Consider the following 21426-nt stretch of genomic DNA (forward strand, 5'->3'; position numbering starts at 1 on the left):
CACTCCTCCACCCCTTGTTCTCCTAGGACATTCTTATCGGAGCTTCCCCCTCTCCCCAGAACTGCCCCTAGTCCGCCTGCGGGTGTTTACCGGGACTCGGGGCGGCGGCGACTCCTCAGTCCCTCGACTAAGATGGCAGCCGGTCCCGAGCCCCGACCACAGCGGCTAGAGCGAGTTGGCGACTAATGCGCAGGCGCCTCCGGCTCGGGAACTATCGGGACTACAATCCCCAGAAGGCCCTGCGCACCAGCCAACCGCCTGTCTGAACTGGCAGGGACTGGTGAGCGGTGCTAAATCGGTTTGCTTGCCCCCAGGTGGGAGGGACTCTCCACACCTCTAGACATTTTTTTAACCACCACCCTCACCTCAATACACACACAGCCAGAACCTCTAAAGACTGTAGCTGTGGTTCCCAAACTCTAGTGTGCATCAGAATCACCAAAAGGGCTTGTTAAATATTAGACCGCTGGGCCCCATACCCAGAGTTTCTAATTTATTAGATCTGGGATGGGGTCTAATAATTTGCGTTTCTAACAAGCTCTCTGGCTTGCTACGGGTGGGGGGTCACACTTTGAAAACCACTGAATCACAGCTTAGTCCTTAAGAAAGTGCACTCGTGGGCCGGCCGGGTGGCTCAGGCGGTTGGAGCTCCATGCTCCTAACTCCGAAGGCTGCCGGTTGGATTCCCACGTGGGCCAGTGGGCTCTAAACCACAAGATTGCCAGTTCAATTCCTCGACTCCCGCAAGGGATGGTGGGCTGCGCCCCCTGCAACTAGTAAGGGCAACTGGACCTGGAGCTGAGCTGCGCCCTCCACAACTAAGACTGAAAGGACAACAACTTGAAGCTGAACAGCACCCTCCACAACTAAGATTGAAAGGACAACAACTTGACTTGAAAAAAGGCCTGGAAGTACACACTGTTCCCCAATAAAGTCCTGTTCCCCTTCCCCAATAAAATCTTAAAAAAAAAAAAAAAAAAAGGAAAGTGCACTCGTAAATTAACATATATTGGGTTCAAAGCCACCTTTTAACAGGTGGATTGCACCTAGGGATGATGAAAGTAGCTCACACGTAAGTGATGCCAACGTGGCAGGTGTCCTAAGACATGATCAATATAAGCCTCTTCAATTTTCACCACAAATCTATGAGGGAAGTACCTTCATTATCCTTACGTTACAGATTCATAGAACAAGTCACAAGCTGGATAAGAACTCAGGCAGTCTAGCTTCAAAGTCCATCTTCTTAATGTTTCATTGTTTGTTAGAATGAATAGGCTATGCAAGTAGACTCAGAGGCACAACTAAGTGCTTAATAATTAGACCTTTGCTATTATTGTTTAGCCTGTTTCCTCCTAATTAAAATAATATTTTAACATCTGGAAAGTCACTTATACTTTTCGAAATACTTTTTAATCTTCCATGTCAATGTTTCTTGGAATACGCCTTAGGAAAACTTGTTAAAGATACAGATTCCTGGATCTCTACCCCATTCAGATTCTCTAGGGTAGTGGTTCTCAACTTTTAGAATCACCTGGAGGATGTGTTAAATCACAGATTGCTGGGCTCCATCTCCAGAATTTCCGATTCTGGGGTGGAGCCTCAAAATTCACAGTTTTAATCAAGGATCATACTTAGAGAATCACTGCTGTAAGACACTGTTTCTTAACCTTTTTGTTTTTTTAAATCATTTCTCTAAGGAACATTTTTTAGATATTTTTCCCTAATCATTCCCCCCATGAAATTTTAATGTCACAAGTATACTGTGTACCTATTTATTTACCATAAATACCTGTCCTTTAACATAAAAAAGTAATAAAAAAATTATTTTTTTCCTCCTCACCTCCAATCATTTTTTTGTCCTGTTAAGAATGTATGCTCTGGGGGTGACTGGTTAGCTCAGTTGGTTAGAGCGTAGCGCTGATAACACCAAGGTTGCCGGTTCAATCCCCACATGGGCTAATGTGAGTTGCACCCTCCTTAAAAAAAAACAAAACGAACATATGCTCTGTGCATCGTGGGTTTTTAAACTAGTGTCCTCAGATGATTCTCATCACCAGGCAAGTTTGGGAAATATAGTGTCCCTTTAAGATTTGAAGTGTTTTTTTGATTATTATACAGAGAAGGAATTGAGTCTCAAGGAAAGTAGATGATGGGTCCAAGATCACTCAGCCAGGAAGTAGGGATCCAACCAAGATCCTCTGGCTCCAGATTCTGTCTTCATCTACAATTTTTAAAACTATATAATGTTAGGAAAAACTAATCAATGGTGTTTGAAGTCAGGATAGTGATTACCCTTTGAGGGGAGGTAGGATGGAAACACAAAGGGGCTTCTCTGGGCTAGTAATAATGTTCTGTGTCTTGATTTGGGTGCTGGTACACAGGCATGTTCACTTTGTGAAAATTCATCAAGTTGTATATTTATGATTTGTGTATTTTTCTGTATTTATGTGTCAATAAAAGTTTACTTAAAACAAATGTATGTTTTAAACATATACTCATTTTGTTCTGAAAATGCATCTCTTTCTATGATACATCAGAGTCTCAAACTTTAGAGTGCATCAGAATCACATGGAAGGCTTATTAAAACTCAGATTACCAGGTATCACCCTCAGAATTTCTGAGCCAGAAAGTTCTGGAATCAGGCCCAAGAATTTGCATTTCTAACAAGTTCCCAGGTGATGCTGATATTCAGAAATAACATTTTGAGAACCACTGGGCTGTGCTATACTAACCTTGCGACCGTGTTTCTCCAAAAATAAGATCTAACCGGAAAATAAGCCCTAGCATGATTTTTCAGGATGACATCCCCTGAACATAAGCCCTAATGCATTCAGGGGATGTCATCATTAATTTTTGGAGCAAAAATTAATATAAGACCAGGTCTTATTTTCGGGGAAACACGGTAAAACCAATGGGGCGGATTAGCTCTGATCTGAGAGGCAGTACCTAGCAGAGTTAATAATTTAGGCTTTTTCAGAAGCATATGGATGAAGGATCTAGTCCCATCAACAACTGGCTTCAGGGGCCAAGTCCCCTGAATCTCAGTGCCCAAATCTCTAAATGGTAATAATGTATCCTACCTCCTACAATGTTGTAAAGACTTTAGGAAATCCAGGGAAGGTAGTTGGTGGTTCTCCAAAAAGAAACTGAGCTGGTTAGGGCAGAGAATCCCAGCCCGGCCATGTTCTCCTCTCTCAGACTGTGGCTCTGGCTCCCAGGTTCCCAATCCAGAAGTGAGTCTAGTCTTTTTCTGGTCAGAATGCAGAACCAGTGGCTAATAAAGCCTAGAGCCACCTACACCCTCCTTCTGCCTTCAACACCCAGGTCAGCCAAGGACAGGACCCAGCCCTGTTACAGAAAGGGCAGGAAGCCTGGGGAAGGTCCCCACCAGCAAGAGAAGGAGCTTTCCAGGCCTCCAGGGGAGAAGAGGGAAGGAAGCAGGGATGCAGAGCTGGAAGGAGTGGGAAAAGAAACCCCAGAGGCCCACTTATTGGCTTTCTGCAGAACACTTAGTCACACTGGTGTTCCCCTCTTCCCTGGACCCATTCTGCATTCAACTGCCAGAGGCAGGGGAAAACTTGAAAAGTGGCAGAGCTGTGTGTTGATGGAGAAAAGACACTGTTTGGGGCTCTAGAAACCTGAAATCTGGATCCAAAGAAACCACTTAAGACCTGAGGTCACGGCTCTATCATTTTCCCTCTTTAAGACCGTTTCCTCATTTGCAAAGTGTGGTACACAAGTTCTATCCCTACTCACCTCACTCAGTCCCTCCCAGGTAGGGTTGCCAAATTTAGAAAATAAAAATATAGGATGCTCAGTTAAATTTGAATTTCAGATAAACAATGAATAATTTTGGAATAAATATGAGACAAATATTGATGTAACATACTTATACGAAAATTTTCATTGTTCATCTAAAATTCAAATATAACTTGGCATCCAGCATTTTATTTGGCTATCCTACTCCTGGTCCATTATACATTTTCTCAATCGGGGTAGTAAACTTAAATTCCTCCAAGGGCCAGTAAGGTAAAATAAAAAATAACAGCTGATGTTTACTTTCTACATTGTAATTACAAAATAGAGTCCTAAGTGTTTTACATACACTATATCATCGAACACTCCCAGAAACCTAAGTGGGATGCTCGGTTTCTTCATCCATGAAACAGGAACAGTAGTAATACACTCTATCTTATGGGTCACTGAGAGGATTAATTAAATGAGCATGTAAAACAGTTGTAAGAGTGCCAGGCCAGCACACAGCAAGCACTCAATAAACAATAGCTATAATCTTTCCCATTATGTAGATGGGGAAAGTGAGTCTCAAAGAGGCAAAGTAACCAGCCCATGGTCACATAACTAGCAAGTGGCAGAGCCAGGATTTGAACTCAGGTCTAAAACATTGGCAACCAATTCAAAGTGTTTAAAACAGGAAAATGGGTTCACACAGTAGACTACTAGTAAGCAATAAAAAAGAACAAATTAGCAAAACAAAATAAAATAGATGACTCAGACACTGTGCTAAAAGAAAGAAGACTTATACAAAAGAGTACACACTTTATGATTCTATCATATTTCCCCGAAAATAAGACCGGGTCTTATATTAATTTTTGCTCCAAAAGACGCATTAGGGCTTATGTTCAGGGGATATCATCCTGAAAAATCATGCTAGGGCTTATTTTCTGGTTACGTCTTATTTTGGGGAAAACATAGTATATGTATGATGTTCTAGAACAAGGAAAACCTAATCAATGTGGGGGGAAATCACAATAATGGTTGCCTTTGGAGGGAGAGAATACTCTGGGGTGTTGAAAAAGTTCTTTCAGTATTTTGTTAGGGGTGTGGATTACACAGTTGTATTTGTCAAAACTCAGCAAATGGTATAATTGAGATCTATGCATATCGTTGTATGTAAATTTAACCTAAAAAAATACAGTTTGAACTCTAGTTAATGATAGGTATGCTGAAGTGTTTAGAGGGAGAATGAACTCTGCAATCTCTTTGAAATGCATCCAAAAAAAGATAGATGGATGGAAGGATGGAGGGATAGATGAATGAATAAATATGTGACAAAGTAAGTGTAGCAAACTGCTAACAGTTGTAGAATCTAGGTGGTGTGAAATGGATGTTCACTGTACAATTCTTTCAACTGTTCTGTATGTTTGCAATTTCTCCTAATAAAATGTTGGGTGAGGAGGGAGAAATCCTGCACAGGCAAAATGCAGCCCAATTTCAGGGCTGGATTTGTAACCCCTGATCCATTCACAGGCCTCTGCATCTCCCACCTGTCCCTCTTTTGAGCTAAAAACCGGCATGATTTTATTTCCAAAATCTCTCATTGCCTCTGTCCCAGTATTCCTCCTAATTGGGACCTCCCTACTATTTATTTGCTGCATGACTTGGCCTCTCTGGGCCTCTGCTGACATCTGGAAATTGGGATCACATGTCTTTTTTTATCTAAAAGCAGCAGACTGGACCATTTAATCTTGTAAGTTTTCCTCCCTCCTGAAACCATAAACCCTTCAAGGGCAAAGAACCTGTCTTATCCATCCCTGTATTTCCTCTGGCATATAGTAACATCTTAAAGGGTGCTCAGAAAATACTTGAATGAAAACCACTTCGGAAACTGTAAGAGACAGAGACACATTTATTGAGTGCCCACTGTATGCCCTGAATTAGATGTCCCTATATTTATCCCCAGAGAGGTAGGATATATTGTGATTACTGCTTTTCTACAAGTGGAACCAGAGTTTCAGAAGGGTTAGGCGACTAGCCAAAATTCACAGGTAATGCCAGAAACAGAGTTGGGATTTAAATCCAGAATTGTCTCTTTCAACTACTTCACAATGGCCTCTTCTTGAATCAATGTACAGAAGAGAACTTGTACTTCTCTCTATCCTTCAGATTTTTTATATTGAATATAGGAGTATTTTAAAAAGTTATAAAAATAAATAGCCATAAGATGCTCTCAGCACCTCCTCCTGCAGTTTTTGGGAAAAATGAGATGCAGATGAGCAACTGTAGGACTGAAGAACTCCCTTAGAAAATAAACAGCACATGAGAGCTTCTTCTGGTCTTGCTCATTATCCTCAGTTCTTTCTTTTCTTGCTCTCAAACCTAAACTTGGCTTTCCACTAGGAAATCCCCATGGGCCAATCTCTATAGACTGCAGATCAGAATCATTTCTTGCCTACAATTCTCACTGGAAATGTCTGTCCTAAACCAGGATCTACATCTCTTAAAAAAAAAAAAAAAAGAAAGAAAAAAAGAAATTAAAGTCATGCCTGTAAATTCCTCAGGCAAAGATGGAATCAAGTAACAAACATCCAGGTCACTTGATGCAAGCTGGGAAGGTGTGTCAGACCAGAAACACTCCTGGGAATCTTAGAACTCAGCTTTGATACATGTAAACTTCTCCTGAGGTGACAAAGGATGCAATCAGAAATATAAACAGGCGGATGACTTTGTTTCCAGTCCTTGAGGACCTTCTAAACTTGGAGGGAGGAGGGGCACATCCCTCAAGGTCAAATGGTCCAGTCATCTGCATTCAGGCTGGTTCCTCATCTGTGAAACAGGACTAATACAGTAGTAGTACTTTACCTGTTAGAGTTGTAAGAAGGATCCAATGAGAAAGCATTAACACAGTACAGGACCATAGTAAATGTTCAATTAAAGTTGGTGCTGCATTTTTCAGATTAGGCAACTGTGTCCCAGAGAGGTTTGATGACTTGCCTGAGATCAGACAGGAACTGGCGGAAGCAGGATTCAAAGTCGGTCAGCCTGAATCTAGAACCCTCCTTCTTAACCTTTAAGGCAGTATCTTCTAAGGGGTTATGCATTAATGGATGTACACAAGATGATTTTAGATGGTGCCATAAAGGCCATTTAGAAAAAAAAACTTTTCATTATGAAAAATTTCAAAGATATATACAAGAAGAGAAAATAGTATAATGAATTTCCAGTTTCACCCAGCTTCAAGTATCAACCCATTAACAATCGCTTTTATCTATTACCTCTGCTGAAAGCTTATTTGGAAGCAAATTCCAGACAGCATATCATTTTATCTGTAAATATTTTGGTAGACTGTGTGATGATTTTTTTGCCTTAGTAGTGGTGTTTCTTACTAATGTTACTGAAACAGTAGGGAGCTAATACATTTAGCTGGTCATTTCACAGATAATGCTTAGTATGCTAAAGTAGAAAGTTAGAAAATTAAAACTAATGAGATGCTATGTTTTCACTATTAGATTGGCAAAGAACAAAATATTTGATATCTCAGTTGCGTCAGCAAGGATGTGAGAAAACAGCCAGGCTCACTGCTGACTGCTGTGATGTCAGTTGTGTGATAGAAAGACCATTTGGCCATATCTATTAGAATTAAAAATACATATGTCAAAATATCCACATGCATGAAACCTATGTGACCATTGTCACCCAATAAATTTAATTAAAATTTTAAAAATCCACATGTCAAAGGATGAGCTTAAACCCACCCCTATTTCACACTATACACAACAAATAAATTAAAATGGATCAGAAACCTAAAGAGGAGAGTCAAAGTATAAGACTTTTAGAAGAAGACACTGGAGAAAAATCTTCAAGACCTGAGTTAGGCAAAGATTTCTTAGATATGACATCAAAAGCATTATCCATAAATTGACATCCAAGAAAAAAAATTGATAAGTTAGACCATCAAAATTCAAAATGTTTGTGCTTCAAAAAATACCATTAATGAATTGTTCTATTTTAAATGGTTAATTTTATGTTGTGTGAATTTCATTTTAATAAAAAATTATTTTAAAGACACCATTAAGAAAATGAAACACAAGCCACAGACTGGGAGAAAATATTTGCAAAACATATATATGATGAAAAATTTGTATCCACAACATACAAACAACTCTTAAAACTCAATAATAAGACAAACAACCCCATTTTAGAAAATGGTCAAAAGATCTGAGTAAGGGGCAGTCGGTTAGCTCAGTTGGTTAGAGTGCAGCGCTCTTAACAACAAGGTTGCTGGTTTGATCCCCACATGGGCCACTGTGTGCTGCGCCCTCCACAACTAGATCGAAACAACTACTTGACTTGGAGCTGATGGGTCCTGGAAAAACACACTTTAAAAAAAAAAAAAAAAAAGATTTGAATAAAAATTTCACCAAAGGAGATACCAGAATGGCTAATAAGCACATGAAAAGATGCTGAACATCATTAGTCATTAGTGAAATGCAAATTTAAACCACAATGAGATGCCATTTCACACCCACTAGAACGGTTATTTAAAAAATAAAATAGGGTTGGCAAGAATGTGGAAAAGCAGGAAGTCTCATACATTGCTGGTAGAAATCTAAAATGGTATATATAGCCACTTTGGAAAATAGTTTGTTGGTTTCTTACAAATTAAACATAAATTTATCAAAAGACCCAACAAGTCCACTTCTACGTATCTACCCAAGAAAAAATTTTAAAACTATGTCTGCCAAAGACTTGCATATGAATGTTCACAGCAGCATTATTCATAATAGTTGAAAAGTGGAAAAAAAACACAACTCAAAAGTCCATCAACTGGTGAATGGATAAAAAATGTGCTATAACCATACAATGGAACACCGTTCAGTAATAAAAAGGAACACCTATTGATACATGCTATGTCATGGAGGATCCTTAAAAACAGTAAGCTAAGTAAAAGAAGCCAAACAAAAGATCACATATTATATAATTCCATGTATATGAAATGTCCAGAAAAGGCAAATCTATAGAGACAGAAAATAGACAAGTGGTTGCCTAGGACTAGGGGTGGGAAGGGAAATTAACTGTAAACAACAAACTATAAGGGATCTTATTGACATGATGAAAATGTTCTAAAAACAGATTGTGACGATGATTGCACAACTCAATAAACTCACCACAAATCATTGAAATGAACTTTCCAATGGGTGAATTTTATGGTAGGCCATGACATCAGACCTCTATAAAGTTGTTTAAAAAAACACATATTCCAGTTGTTCCAGCAATACCATCTCTAAGAATTTACTCTCTAGATAAATATTCAATGAGCAAAAGAGCAGGTGAACCTGGATATTTATCCCAACATTGTTTGTAATAGGAAAAGATTGGAAATAAGGTCAATGTCCAACAGGAGAGGATAATATAGGTAAATTATGGTACTGGAAAACTCAAAAAAAGAGCAAGGCAGATCTAGTACATATACTGGTACAAAACAGTTTCCAATTTATTTTATTTAGAAAATAAAGTCTAAACATTAGGTAAAAAATATAAAAATAACTAGACTATGTATCCATTTGCTTGTGTTTGCATAGAACATCTCTGAGAGGCAAAGCAAATGAATAAGATTGGATGTCTCTTAAAGGAATTGGATGGCCGGGAGACAAGGGTAGGAAAAAAGCATTTTCATTCTATACTTTTTCATCCTTTTGAATAATGTATTACATGCTTACACTAGCTATTTGAAAAATAGACTTTTAAAAAATAAAATTGTTAAGTTAAAAAAAAGTGATTGATTTAAAGAAAAATGTGCGTAGGTCACATCACAGAGTGTATGCAGAGAAAGACAAACCACTAACGTAGGATGTGGACAAGTGTGCCTGGGAGTCCACTCAAGGCCATCCATCAGCGAGGCCAGCCTGTGTCTGCCTACCTGGTGGCTCCACACCCTGTTCTGCCCGGTCTGGGGTTGGAGAGGGACAGACGCGGGCTAGACCCCGGAACCTGAGCCTTCCAGACATTGCCCAGCACAATGGATATACAAGGAGCAGTCAGGTACTTCTGACTGCTGCCCGAGAGTTAGGTAAGAATGGGCTCATGTCACAAACACAGAGCTCCTAGCCACCAGGCTACGTTACAATCCTGCTGCCACCAGGAATGGTCAGGCCACCAGGATCTTTTGGACACCCAAGGGAATCCCTAAGTCCCAGAGAGTGGAAAGAGAAGGGTCTTTCTCCCACTCCTCTATAGTTAAGATGCAGAGCTCAGGATGTGGAGTCAATCCTGATTCTGCTACTTATTTGTTGCGTGACCTCAGGCAAGTCACCTAACTTCTCTGAGCCTCAGTTTCCTCAGTTGTAAACATGGAAATGATACTTTTCGAAATACATAGAGATGCAATAAAGCAATAAACAAAGGAAAGTAAGGAAACAACCCAAGTGTTATCAATGGGAGACTGAATAAAATACAGTACATTCATACAACAGAATAGACATAGCTTTAAAAAAGGACAACCACTACACACAAAAACATAGATGAATTGCACACACATAATGATGAGTGAAAGAAGCCAAACAAAAAAGAATATACACCATAAAAAGTATACTATTTTTTAATGTTTATGAACAGGCAAAACAAATGTGACAGAGGTAAAAATACTGGTTACTCTGGAGCAACAAGAATTAGTTGGGAGGGGTCATGAGGGAGCCTTCTGGGGCATGGGAAATGTTCCATATGTTGATTTGGTTACACAAAAATCTATTTACATACACTCACACATAAATGTGAACTGTACACTTAATATTTGTATAGTTTACTGTTTATACGTTATAATTCAATGGAAATTTTTAACAATTAAAAAGAGAGGGATGACAAACACAGGATTTGGGAGAATGGTTACCTTGGTCAGGGAAAGGGCTGGGTGGAGAGGAGGGCATATGGTTAAATGCAGGTTATTGTGAGGTTCTGCATTTTCGTTTGAGATGGGGGATTCATAAGTGCCTGTATCATTACTTTGAAAAACGAATTAAGTAACTCAAAACTAATTTTAAAATAATAAAAGTGGTACACATACCTGATAGAGTTGTAATGGGATGTATCAATCAGGATTCTTAGTTGCAAATAAGAGAAACCAATTCTCTTAGTTTGAGTAGGAAAGAAATTAATGAAAGGATGTTAAGTGGCTCAAGAGAATTTCCATGAGAGCCACAGCACCCGGCTGGGGGGTTGTGTACAATTAGAAACAACTCCCCAAATCACCCCAAGGATTCAGGCCAGGAGAGATGCCAGGTCACTATTACAGGGCACAGATACTACAGCTTGATTTGCCAACCCTGAGCTCTGGATGCACCAATAGCTACGAACCTCACTTCTCCTTGCCTCATTTGTGAAATAGAAACAATATTATATATTTTAGGGGTGTGCGGACTCCTATATGAAATCATGTACATAAAGCACTAGACCAAATTCCAAGCACACTATAAGTATCTACTCAATTAGGGTTAGCAATGGTAAGGTCATGTGGCAGCTGACAGGGACACAAGACCTCCCGGAAATTCCAAGGAATTCTTGGAGGAGACTTGACAGGGAATGCAAGCCTGCTTTGGCAGATGGGGTCCAGGAAACACGGGATTCTTTTAAGTTATTTTAATAAGAATGTGTTGTGTTGATACAAATGCTGTCATGTCCATTATCTTATTTAATTTTCATATATCGCAAAGGGCAAGGACTGTGAGAGACAGAAATATTCAGGATTGACTTCAGCTCTGCAATTTCCTGGCTGTGTGGTCTCGAACAAGTGACTTAATCTCTCTGAGCCTTTGTGTGTTCATCTGTAAAATGGGAACAATAATGAGATGTCATGAGGATCAAATAAAAGACGATAGAATGCCAAGCTTGGCATAGAATAGGAGCTTGATAAAGATAACAGAGGCAGGTGTTGTTATTCTCATTATAACTGTCATTTATCTTACAGTCCATGTTAGAAAAAGGCCTAGACATGGGACAGGCTATATTATGAACAGCAGGATCTGGAGCTATAGACTCAGCCACCAAAGTAGAACAGATCCTGGAGACAGAGCTATTTGAAAGTGAGAAGTCCATTATAGTGAGCAGAATGAAGGATTCAGAGATGATGGGGGCAGGTGGATGGGGTAACCCATGTTGGCTGTTGGAATGAGGTGGCCTGACAGAGGCCAGTCCTGTAGGAGAGGAGACAAAAGTACTCAGGGCGTCAGTCCCAGAGGCTGAACTCAATGATTCAACAGTAGAACAGGGGTTTGAACCAGGCTCTGGTTAGGCAGAGCTAGCTTCGAATCCCACCGCCAAGATCACTGTGTGACCTCCATTTCCTTCCCTGTATAAAAAGACTGATTATTTTACTTCTCACTTCTACTCCTGTCACATCCTTCTAGGATGATTAGTTCAACATCAGAGCCTCCCTTGGTCTCCTCACCTCCAATGACATTGGTCTCCCAGAGTCATACCTGAACACCAAGTCTGAACCCTCCATTTCCCTTTACCATTTCTTCCTTTTCTACCTTTGACCTCACTGAGACCACAAATCCACTGGCCCTGACACAATACCACCCATCTCCTCCACTTCCATGTACCCCTGGATTCCCTATTCCTTCACTGTGATCTACTCCTTGCTCCACCCTCTCCTGGATAATTCCCAACGAAGAATTAGCCCCATCATCTGTCTGCCTTCTCTGGCAACCATGTTGAACACAGCTGGTGAAAACCATACATCTTAGTTTTGTTTTACTTTAGAGTTAAGTTCATAAACCCCAGTGGGATAACTTTACTGGGATAACTCCTTTGGCTCATTCTATCAAACAACTGTTTCATACATTCTCCTCTCCAAACCTCTCTCAAAGACCTCTCCCCACTTTCAGCTGGTAATGTTGTCTCATTGAGGAAATGGAAGTCAAGAGGACTCCCTTACTTTCCCATCTGTACTGAAGAAATCTCTCATCCTATCTAAACCCATCCCCTCCATTGATGCCCTGGGTCTCAGGGTCCCACCCTTTCACCTTCTCAATTCTCTCCTCTCTCCTACATCACAAGTTTCTCCGTCTATTGTTTTTTTTCTATCAGCAAACAAACAGGTTTTGGAACCTACCACATTAAAATGAGTAAATAACTGTCCTTTGATTCTATATCCCCCTCTATCCGTGTTTCGACCCTCTGTTTCCTTTCATAGCCAAACTTCTTCAAGGAACTGATCCAATTCAGTGTCTCCATTTTCTTACCCCAAATCCACTCTTTATCATACTCCAATCTAGCTTCTGTCCCCTACTTTCCACTGAAACTGCTCTTACTAAGGCCATCAACAACTGCCATGTTTCCAAATCCAATGGGCGTTTGTAGCTAAGAGCTTGCTCTCGAGACAAACTGCCTGGATTAGAAACCAGATTTCCCTCACTTACTTGGTGCGTGACCCTGGGTAAGTTGCTTAATCAATCTGTAACCCAATTCCTTATGTGGAGCATGGAGAGTGGTGTCAACCCCATAGGCTTACGACAAAGATTAAATGGGTGCTGTGTGTGAAACACTAAACACACTGTCTGGCTGTCTGGAAAAACTCAGTTTTCCTTTATTCTCACACTATACCACACTCACAACACTTCTCTCATAGGTGGGTTTTCCATACCAAGCAATTCTGACATTAACTGCCTGGAGTTAGCACAGATATCACAGGTTAAAGGTCCAGTCCCATAAGACTGCCCCCTACTTCAGACACCAATCACAGTAGTGGGTCCCCAGGTTACCACAACTTCTGTTGGACTTGGCTACAAATTGGAGGTTCCCGTAACCTCCTCTCCTTTGGTTTAATAATTTGCTAGAGCTGCTCATAGAACCCAGGAAAGTAATTTACTTACTACTGCTAATTTATTACAAAGCTTATTTTAAAGGACACAAATGAAAAGCCAGATGAAGATATACATAGGGAGAGGTCTGGAAAGGTCCTGAACACAGGAGCACTGTCTGCCCCATGGACTTAGAACACCACTGGCCTGGCACGCAGATGTGTTCACCAACTTGGAAGCTCCTCAAACCCCATCCCTTTTGGGATTTTTATGGAGGCTTCATCAAGTAATTAATGATAATGAATCATTAACTCAATTTCCAGCCCATCTCCTCCTCCGTGGATAGAGGGTGGGGCTGAAAGTTCCAAGCCTCTAATCATGGCTTGGTCTTTCTGGTGACCAGCCCTGATCTGGAAGCTATCTAGAAGCCCACCAGGAGTCAACTCATTAGAATAAAAGATGCTTCTATCACCCAGGAAATTCTAAGGGATTTAAGGAGCTATGTGTCAGGAACCAGAGTCAAAGACCAAATGTCAGAACAAAAGATGCTGCTCTTATCACTTAGGAAATTACAAGAGTTTTAGGAGCTCTGCAGGAACTGAAACCAGAGACCAATATTTATTTTTTTCTATTATTTCACATGGGTATATAGGGCATATAGAAAAGTACCCAATAAATCTGTTTTCTGATATTAGTAGTAATATCTGTCCATATCAAGTTTGAGCTCTCATCAACCATCAATACAGTCATGTGCTTATTTACTGTCCACATATCTTCTTTGGTGAACTATCTATTCAAATTGTTTGCTCCTTATTGGGTTGTTTGTTCCCTTAATAAATCTTAAGTGTTATTTATATAATCTGGTACTTTATATTTTCTCCCAGTTTGTGATATGTCTTTTCATTCTTCTAATAGTATCTTTTAAAAAGCCTAAGTTTTTGTTTTTGTTTTATTCCCCTTCTTCCACCTCCCCCCACCCCACTCTAGTTCAAGCCGTTGTTTCTCAGTCTAGTTGTGTAGGACACAGCTCCCTGGCCCATGCTGGTATTGTGAGCCTTGCGCTCCCCAGGCTGAGGCAGTCAGTCGCTCACGGCAGCTCTCGCCGGCTGCCGGCTACTCACGATGGCTGCCGGCCATCACGCCGGAACATAGTAGCCCATGGCAGCTCATGCCAACCTCCTGGCTGTTCACGGCAGCCCAGCTCCAGGGAAAGCTGTTGTTCACAGTCTTAGCTGTAGAGTGTGCAGCTCACTGGCCCATGTGGGAATCCAACCAGTGACCTTGGCGTTAGGAGCACGAGCCTGGCGCTCCAACCACTTGAGCCACCGGGTCGACCCAAACCTTAAGTTTTTAATTTTGATAAAATCCAATTACTCAATTTGTTCTTTTATGGATTGTGCTTTTGGTATGGTATTTATGAAAACTTTGTTTAATTCAATGTCACAAATTTTTTTTTTTGAGAAGTCTTATAGTTTTAGGTTTTATGTTTAGGCCTATAATTCAATTGGAGTTAATCTTTGTATATGGTACAAGATATGGATCAAAGTTGTCTTTTTTTATAATTTTATCATTTTTTTCTTTTGTATAAGGATAACCAGTTGTCTCAAGACCAGTATAGAAAAGACAATCCTTCCTCCACTCAATTGCCTTAGAATCTTTGTAGAAAATCAGTTGTCCATATATGAGGTCTAGAAAAAGTGCTACATACCTCATTGTTGAATATCACTATGGTCACCTTCAAAGTACTCCCCTTGGAAGTTATGCCCCGATGCCAGCACCTAGTCCACCCTTCAAAGCAATTTTGGAACTCTTTTTCTGGAATGGCCATCAGAGCTGTCGTCGTATTACCCTTGATGTCCCAAATGTCATCAAAATGTCTTCCTTTCAATAATTCCTTTACTTCAGGTAAAGAAAGAAGTCATTGGGGGCCAGATCAGGTGAGTAGGGAGGGTGTTCCAATACAGTCATTTGATTACTGGCTAAAAACTCCCTCACAGACAGTGCCATGGGAGCTGATGCACAGTCATGATGCAAGAGCCATGAATTGTTGGTGAAAACTCCAAGTCGTCTAACTTTTCCACACAGCCTTTCAGCACTTCCAAATAGTAAACTTGGTTAACTTGGTACAAATTCATAATGAATAATCCCTCTGATATCAAAAAAGATTAGCAACATCGTTGCATAAAGTTCACGAACTTAATTGTCCTACCTCATACGTGTAAATCTGCTTTTCTGAATTCTCTATTCTGTTTCACTAATCTATTCTCAACCTTTAAGCCAAGACCATATTGTCATGACTACCACAGCTTTATATTGTCTTGAAATTAGGCTTTACCCACTGTAGGCTCTTGCATTTCCATATGAATATTAGAACCAGCTTATCAATTTCTACAAAAAGCTAGCTGAGGTTTTTTTTATTTTTTTATTTTTATTGGTTGCGTTGAAATTTATAGGTCAACTTTGGGAGAATTGACATATTAACACTTATTAAGTCTTCCGACTCATAACAGTATATTTATTTATTTATTTATGTCTTTACTTTCTCAGCAATGTGCTATAGTTTCAGCATACAGAGATATTTCGTATCCTTTATCATATTTACCCCAAATATGTCATAGTTTTACATCCTACTATAAATGATATTTTTAGTACAATTTCCAATTATTCATTGCTAGTATATAGAAATACAATTTATTTTTGTATATTGATCTTTTTATTAGTTCTAGTAGGTTTAAAAAAAAAGATTCCATTCAGCTTTCTTTCTACACAGACCATTATGTAATCATATTTGGAAAATTTTCAGCCATTATTGTTTCAAATAATTTTTCTGCCCCACCCTCCTCTCTTTCAAAGATTCTAATTACACATGTATTAGACTACTTGAAGCCATCTTATAGCTCACTGTTCACAGCTCACAGCTCTCTGTTCATTATTTTAAAATTCTCTTTTCTCTGTTTCATTTTGGGTATTTTCTATTGCTATATCTTCAAGTTTACTAATCTTTTCTTCAGTAATGTCTAATATGCTGTTAATCCCATCAAGTATATTTTTAAATTTCACTCATCTCTAAAAATTTGACTACTTCTTTATATCTTTATATCTTCCATTATAAGTTATTATACAGTTATGATGATTGTTTTAATGTCCGTGTCTGCTAATGCTAACATCTATGTCAATTCTGGGTCAGTTGCAATCATTTTTCTCCTCCTCGTTTCCTGCTTTGCATGACTGGTAAATTTTTTCATTGGGTGCCAGAGATTGTGAATGTTGCTTGTTGGCTGCTGGGTATTTTTGTAATTCTATAAGTATACTTGACCTTTGTTCTGGAATGCAGTTATTTGGAAACAGTTTGATCTTTTTGGGTCTTGATTTTATGATTAGGTGGCAACGAAGCAGTGCTTACTTAGACTAGGGCTAATTTTTCTCCACTACTGAGTACTGTGTACTCTGCCGAATTCCCTATTAATCACGAGCCGTTTCAGTCTGTCTAGTGGGAACAGGCACTATTCCCAGCCCTACTTGAGCAGGAACACTGTTGCCTCTAATCCTTTTGGGTGGTTCTTTCCCGGACGCAGGTAATTCTTCACTTGCATGTGCTAGTGAGTACTCAGCTGAATACTTGAGTAGATCTCCAGAGTTCTCTCTATATGCAACTCTCTCTCCTCTCTGGTATTCTGCCACCTCTAGCCTCTTTGATCTTCCTAGACTCTCAGCTCTGTCCCTCCAACTCAGAGAGTCTGCTGGGCTCCATCTGGATTTCCCCTCCTTGTACCATAGCCTGAAAACTCTCAAGACAGTAATTTTGGGAAATCATAGGTCTCACCTAATTTGTTTCCACTTTCTCAAAGATTACTGTCTTTCACTACCTGATGTCCAGTGTCTTGAAAACAGTTGTTTCATTCAGGGTGTAAGGCAGAGGAGCTTTTAAAACTCCCAATGTCCAAGCCACACTGTGGATAACCAAATCCAAATCTCTGGAGGTGGGGTCCAGGCATCAACATTAACTCCTCAGGCTGATTCTAATGCACATCCAAATTTAAGGATTCTTCTGTACTGTGATTCTATTACTTTGATGATTTAAAAATAATTTATTTTCAAATATATGGTGATGGAAGGAGAACTGTCTCTGGGTGGTGAACACACAATGGGATGTATAGATGATGTAATACAGAATTGTACACCTGAAATCTATGTAATTTCACTAACAACTGTCACCTCAATAAATTAAAAAAATTCAATTTACAGCTGAGCCCCTGATGAAAATCTCTTTTAAGGTCCCCTGATTAAAAAAACAAAGTTGGTCTCAAGCCGAGAGCAGGGCAGAGCCTGCACGTGAGAGTTAAGTGGCGCCCGCTATGGGGAGAATGGGGCAGCGCAGGGAGCTGGACAGCACCTGACAGACTGGTAGCATTTATACAGTTGACTCTTGAACAACGGGGGCGTCGGGGGACTGGTGAGGGGGATTGTGTTAGGGGCTTCCATCGCCACGCAGTCAAAAATCCATGTATAACTTTTGACTCCCAAAAACTTAACTACAGTTTCCCGGTATCCAAGGGGGATTGGTTCCAGGACCCCCGTGGATACCAAAATCTGTGGATGCTCAAGTCCCTAATATAAAATAGCATAGAACAATGCATACAGTCAGCCCTCCGCAATTGTGGATTCCAACTGTGGATTGAAAACACTGTTTCCAGTTGCTGTTGGTTGAATCCACAGATGCAAAGCCCCAGGATTAGAAGGGTCAGCTGTATATTGAAAAAAATCCAAGTGTAAATGGACCTGCACAGTTCAAATTTTGTGTTGTTCAAAGGTCAACTGTAGTTTATTGTTTCCATTTAACAAAACATTCATACTGTCTTGCTTCATTTTCTTCCCCCAACAACCCTGAGGCAAAATTCACCATGCTGTTAGGTAGATGAGGAAGTGGTGCTCAAAAGGTTGAGTGAGTTGACAAAGCATGAATCAGTAGCAGAGTGAAAACTATACTCAGTTCTCAGAGATAGATAGCAAAGCAATCCTTAGCTGGGTCGCTGCCAGGGGTAAGGAGACATCCCTGGGAAGTGCTAAGATGAAGTGAATTCCGTGGACAGGGCCTCCTGGCAGATGAGCAAGAAATAATGGGACAGGTTAGTTGGCATGTTGTTAGGTAAACAGGAAGGTCCCTGGTGGAATAAACAAAAGGCAGCCATACCCTGAAACTCCAGGTTCTGGAATGTCTCCTTCACTCCAGGACAAACATATGAGAATGCGCCTGGAGGTTAATAAATTATCTCATAAATCCCTTGTGGCCCGACAAAGGAGCAGATCTGATAGATAGGAATGGGTTCATTAATCCCTTTAGGATGGGCAAACAGGACAAACCTGATAGATGAATTCCATCTAGAAGGTGCCAGCCCCCTTCTCCAAGCAGGCAAGGGAAGATATAAAAACCAGAGCATTTGCCCCACATTGGGCAACCCTGTCGGAACCCCCTCTCGTTCCGAGAGCTGCGACTCTTTACTCTTTACTTTTAATAAACTATCCTCTTTTACAACTCCTTGCCTCTCCTTGGTCCGTGCTTCTATTCTTCGGTTTCACGAGGCACGACCCCGGCACAAAGAAAATATCCTACATCAATAACTTACGTAGGAGGTGTGTCTTTGGCAGCGGCAAGATGACACGGATACCTTCCCTACTACCACGTGGCAGGCACTAAAGAATTACACAGCACGTGGAAGAATGGATAGGGGTACTGGTGCGTGACCCTCTCCAGACAAGGGGAAAAAAATCCCTTACCTGCTTGCCCAGTGTGGGGCAACAGCATATTCCAGGAACCAGCACACCATGGGGGCACAGGGGAGGGGTGAATCAGACAGTCTCTGAGTGGATTTATGGGAAACAATTTCTGTTCTAGCCCAGATCTGGCTCGAGGGTCTGGCAGTGGTCAAGTCACAGAGCGTCTCTCCTCCACAGACTGCTGCATTGGGAAGAAGAATGCAAGTGTAGTCAGAACTGAATTGCCGGGAAAACACAGAAGATACTGGGTGTTGTTGCTTCATCCTCCCTCCTGGCCCTTCCTCACACAGTACTTAACCTCTGCTCTCAATTTATGAAGATTGTAAAATAATAAAGCAACATCGGCTCCCATCAACAAGTGTCTGCTATGAGACAGACTCTTTCCAGCCATCATTCCATTGGATGTTCGCTACGATTCTATAAAGCAGGTACTATCATCATCTCCATTCCAAAGATGAGGAGAGGGAGGCAAAGAGTGACTGTATTCATTATCTTCTGTTGCGTAACAAATTATGGAGCTTACAATCACAATAACATTTAGTATCTCTAATATTTTCTGTGAGTCAGGAATTTAAAAGCAGATTAACTGGGTGATTCTGACCTGGGGCATCTCATGAGGTTCCAGCCAAGATGTCAACCAGGGCTGTCGTCATCTTTAAGCTTGACTAGGGCTGCAGGATCTAATTCCAAAGTGGCCCATGCACATGGCTGGCAGATGAGTTAGCAGTTGGCAAGAAGGTCTCAGTTACTTGCCATATGGATTTCTCCACTGGGCTGCTTGAGTGTCCTTACAACATGGCAGCTGACTTCCCTCTGAACAAGTGATCCAAGATAGCAAACAGGAAGCTGAAATGTCTTTTCTGACCTAGCCTCAGAGGTCATACTGGCATTTCTGCGATATTCGACTGGTTACACAGGTCAGCCCTAATCATTACAGGAGGGGACTGGCTACACAAGGGTATGAATACCAGGAGGTGAGAATCGTTGAGGGCCATCTTGGAGGCTAGTTACCACAAGTGATAAAGTAATTTATCTGAGGTCAGAAATATGGGAAGTATTACAGGGGGGCTTTGAACCCAGGCAGTTACTATGTCACAGTAAATATTGTCTTAAAGGAGTACAGGCAGGCAGGTACCCACAGGTCCCCCTTTCCTGAAGGTATTCATACGTGAGATCCTGTGCATCTCATTCCAGTGATTAGTGGGGTCAGACAGTTTATCTGATGTGTCAGATACTGTCAAAGCAATATGACTGGGCATGTTTATAAAAGATTGCACAAATCGTCACTTGATAGTCGACTTGGTGAATCAAAGGGAACCTGGATTCTGGCTCTAGGTTTGTCACTGACTTACTGTGTGACCTAGGGCAAGTTCCAGACCCTTTGAGGCCTTTATTTTCCTATCTGTACAATGGAGTAGTTTGATTGATTCCATGGGCCTCCAAGGTCCTCTGGCTGAGAGATTCTGGGATTCCATGCACAGTTAGTCACAGTCTCCAGGAACGCTGAAGGGATTTCCTCTCCTGTTTCCCTGGATCTCTCAAACCTTTGCCCAAGTGGAGTGGACCCCTTAGGTGCAAGGGTCACTTCTTTGGACCCAGGCTAGGTCAGGCCAGGCTAGTCAGCCCTGCTTTACTCACAGCTGGCTGGTACCATTGTTCCCCCATAAAGCTGGGCCCCTTTCCAGCTGCTGCTGCCCTCGGAGCAGGGGAAAGGCTCAAAGAACTCAGTTGTGTGACTTCCCTCCTCCCTAGGGCAGGCCTGGGTCACCCAACAGACTGACTCAGCCCATGCAGGGGAACAAAGGAGATGAGATATGGTTTAGGGAATTTGACATTTACTATTTTCCCCAAAAAAACTTCAAAGTAATCATTATGGGGAGAAAATCCTCTTACGTTTATTTTATAGTTCAATGGGATATCTAAAACTTGGGGTGAAGGCATTATAACCTTTCAGGGCCCTAGGGACCCATATTTTAATGATTCTACAATGCACATCTGTCTGCCTTTTAATATCTTTGAAATTGGGATGCACGTGACAGCTTATGACAAGTCATAAATAATTGCAGCATTTAAAAAATTATGTAGTATTACATAAAACAAAATAACTGTGCCTATT

The 21426-nt window shown here is 40.8% G+C and overlaps 1 protein-coding gene across 4 annotated transcripts in view; it reads right to left on the reverse strand.

Annotated features, from left to right (window-relative positions):
• The window catches only part of ITCH (itchy E3 ubiquitin protein ligase), a 138002-nt gene that overhangs the window by 113550 nt on the left and 3026 nt on the right, over positions 1–21426 (reverse strand). For 2 of the 4 annotated variants that reach the window (XM_033095353.1, XM_033095354.1), the window contains exon 2: positions 19311–19491. The gene's annotated coding sequence lies outside the window, so the exon portion shown is untranslated. Of the gene's footprint in view, positions 1–90; positions 218–19310; positions 19492–21426 lie in introns of those variants that run through there. The other 2 variants (XM_033095355.1, XM_033095352.1) reach the window with 1 other exon arrangement.

Source organism: Rhinolophus ferrumequinum, chromosome 23 (assembly GCF_004115265.2).
Source record: "Rhinolophus ferrumequinum isolate MPI-CBG mRhiFer1 chromosome 23, mRhiFer1_v1.p, whole genome shotgun sequence".
NCBI classification, from domain to species: Eukaryota; Metazoa; Chordata; class Mammalia; order Chiroptera; family Rhinolophidae; genus Rhinolophus; species Rhinolophus ferrumequinum.